Below are 3,534 nucleotides of genomic sequence, written 5' to 3'. Positions count from 1 at the left end.
TTATTATTATTATTATTATTATTATTATTATTATTATTATTATTACTTCTTGTCCAAGAAACTTCTTCAGTTCTTCTTGGATGAGAACCGAAACGTCTTCAAGGAAGAACAAAGAAAAGTCCGGTGGCCTTTTGAAAAACCACCTCTGGGACAACCTTGACCTGGATGATTGAGCATCTCCATAGACATCTGATTATCTTCATGCGAAATGTAGATAAAGGAAGCCACAGAACAGGCAGGAAATGGTGAAATAGACTGACTTCATATTGGCAAAGGAATATGACCAGGCTGAATATTTCCCCTTTATTTATTCAACCTAGATGGTGAATATATATATATATCAAAGGCTGGTAGATTGGAAGAAGATGAGGGTGGTTTCTCAGCTGGGGGAAGACACATCCGTAACCCACGGCCATGCTGATGACATTACTCTGATAGATGAGGGTGCAAAGAGTCTGTAAGCTCTAAGTAGTAGAAGTCAAGGACTGCAGTGAACAACGGGAGTAAAATTAAACACAAAGTAAAACTAATCAGACCAGCAACAACAACCAGCCCAAAGAAGAGATGATGGATAACTTCTACCGTTTAGATTAACCATCAAAGGAACAGCCAGTCAAGAAATACACCACTGGGAAGGAGAGCCATGAAGGCCTAGGAAATATTATTCAGACGCCGTGATTCCTACAAAAATACAAATAATGCAGGCAAGTGTTTTACCTGTGACATTTATTGAAGTGGAAGTTAGGCTTTGAAGAAGCAGACAGAAAGACTGTTGAAGCCTTTGAACTCTGGCGTTGGAGAAGACCGCGGGGAATATCACGGAGAACGAAAGTGACAAATGAACGGTCATCAAAAAAAAACTCAACCCGGAGTTATGGATCGCAGAAATTATTCCACTTCAGGCACATTGTGCAAAGACCCATGTTCTCTGGAGGAAGGCTGTCATGCTGGAAAAGGTAATAGTAGTAATAATAATAATAATAATAATAATAATAATAATAACAACAACAACAACAACAACAACAATAATAATAATAATAATAATAATAATAATAATAAAGTTGGAAGGGACCTTGGAGGTCATCAAGTCCAACCCCCTGCTCAGGCAGGAAACCCTATACCATTTCAGACAAATGGCTGTCCAGTCTCTTCTTAAAAACTTCCAGTGTTGGAGCATTCACCGCTTCTGGAGGCAGGTAGTTCCACTGGTTAATTGTTCTGACTGTCAGGAAGTTTCTCCTTAGTTCCAGGTTGCTTCTCTCCTTGATCAGTTTCCATCCGTTGCTCCTTGTCCTGCCTTCAGGGGCTTTGGAGAAGAGCTTGACTCCCTCTTCTTTGGGGCAGCCCTTGAGATATTGGAAGACTTGCTATCATGTGCCCCCTTGTCCTTCTCTTCATTAAACTGGACATACCCAATTCCAGCAGCCATTCCTTATGTTTTAGCCTCCAGTCCCCTAATCATCTTTGTGGCTCTTCTCTGGACTCTTTCTAGAGTCTCAACATCTTTTTTACATCGCGGTGACCAAAACTGGATGCAGTATTCCAAGTGTGGCCTTACCAAGGCCTTGTAAAGTGGTATTAACCCTTCACGTGATCTTGATTCTATCCCTCTTTTAATGCAGCCTAGCACTGGCATCTTTCCTGTATATTCTTTTCTTTTGCCACATATGCCATTTTCTCTGCTTGTCCTCTCCCTGTTCCATCACACACACCCCTCCACACCTATGTCACACTGAGATTTATTTTCTTTTGTTTTTTTAAACCTGAGTTACTGAATTTGGGCTGCGTAAATTTGGGCTGTTGTATCCCTTTGCTGCCATCCTGTGGCCATCTGGTCCAAATCCTGAATAGTCCTGTAAGACATGTCTCAAAGGAGACAGGAGAAAGGAGAGGCTAGGTGGGTCTGTGGAGGACAGAGGGCAAGGAGAAGGGCACAAGTCCCCCTCCACAACCCTCAATGACAAAAGAGTGTCAAAAGAGATTGCCCTTCTCTCTGCAGAAGCCACCACTGTTCTTGTCAGAATCAGAATCGGAATAGAGATGGAAGGGACCTTGGAGGTCTCCTAGTCCAGCCCCCTGCTCAAGCAGGAGACCCTAGACCATCCCAGACAAGTGGCCATCCAGTCTCTTCTGGAAAATCTCCAGTGATGAAGCACCCACAACTTTTGGAGGCAGGTTGTTCCTCTGGTCAATTTTCTATCAGGACATGTCTCCTTAGTTCCAGGTTGCTTCTCTCTTTAGTCAGTTTCCAACCATTGTTTCTTGTCCTGCCTTCAGGGGCTTTGGAGAAGAGCTTGACTCCCTCTTCTTTGGGGCAGCCCCTCAAATACTGGAAGACTGCTATCGTGTCCCCCCTCATCCTTCTCTTCATTAAACTAGACATACTCAATTCCTGCAACCATTCTTTGTATGTTTTATCCTCCTGTCTCCTAATCTTTTTGTTCCCCTAGTCCTTCTTTTCTCTAGATTAGCCAAATCCTGCAGATGTTCTTCAAATGTTTTGGTCTCCAGGCCTTTAATCATCTTAGTTGCTCTTCTTAGCACTTTTTTTTCCCCCAAAGTCTCCACATCTTTTTTGCAATGTGGGGATCAAAACTCCATGTCATTGTTGCTTGATCCTCCCCTGTGATCTGCCCAACCTTTTGACATTCAAGAAGAGAGGCAGAAGAACGTGTAGCTGCTACTCAACCAGGAGTGAGTGGAGCAGGGCAGGTGAGGGGTGCAGAAAATGACAGGTGTGTGATGACAGCGTCCCACCAACGATGGAAGTCAGGTGTTAGAAGCCATGATGTCTGATATGGTCCCCCATCATGGCGCACTTGTTGTCCTTTTGACAGCACCGTGATTTGTGATTTTGTGATTTTATTAGATTTATACCCCGCCCTTCTCCTGGCGGACCCAGGGCGGCTTACAGCAAGCTAAAAACAGATAAAGAACCTACAAACACCATTTTAAAATATAATTAAAAGAAATATTAATTTTGCTGTTTCATTTAAAATTTTGTTAACACCCAATATAAAATCAAATTAAAATCCAATCTAAAATACCCCTCAGGCCACCGTGGCTTGTGATGGTAAGGGCAGAGGTCAAAGAGGGAGGGCTGGACTAGAAGACCTTCAAGGTCCCTTCCAACTCTGGTATTCTGTATTCTGGAAAAGTGTGGGATAGGGAATCAATTAAGCTTTTGAACTGCTGTTAGGCTCAGAGCTAAAGAGGGAGGCAGACAGCACAATATTTGTTCCTGTTTAACTTCTGCGGGGAACCCCGAAAGAGTTCTAGAGTCAGATAAAATGCCTGCATTCCATTTTGAAAGGTTCACTCAAGGACATCAGAACATAAGAAGAAGAAGAAGAAGAAGAAGAAGAAGAAGAAGAAGAAGAAGAAGAAGAAGAAGAAGAAGAAGAAGAAGAAGAAGAAGAAGAAGAAGAAGAAGAAGAAGAAGAAGAAGAAGAAGAAGAAGAAGAAGAAGAAGAAGAAGAAGAAGAAGAAGAAGAAGAAGAAGAAGAAGAAGAAGAAGAAGAAGAAGAAGAAGAA

This window comes from Protobothrops mucrosquamatus, unplaced genomic scaffold (assembly GCF_001527695.2).
Source record: "Protobothrops mucrosquamatus isolate PMUCROS unplaced genomic scaffold, P.Mucros_1.0 scaffold_136, whole genome shotgun sequence".
Classification (NCBI taxonomy): Eukaryota; Metazoa; Chordata; class Lepidosauria; order Squamata; family Viperidae; genus Protobothrops; species Protobothrops mucrosquamatus.
The sequence above is the reverse complement of the archived record's forward strand: the minus strand, read 5'-3'. Positions refer to the sequence as shown.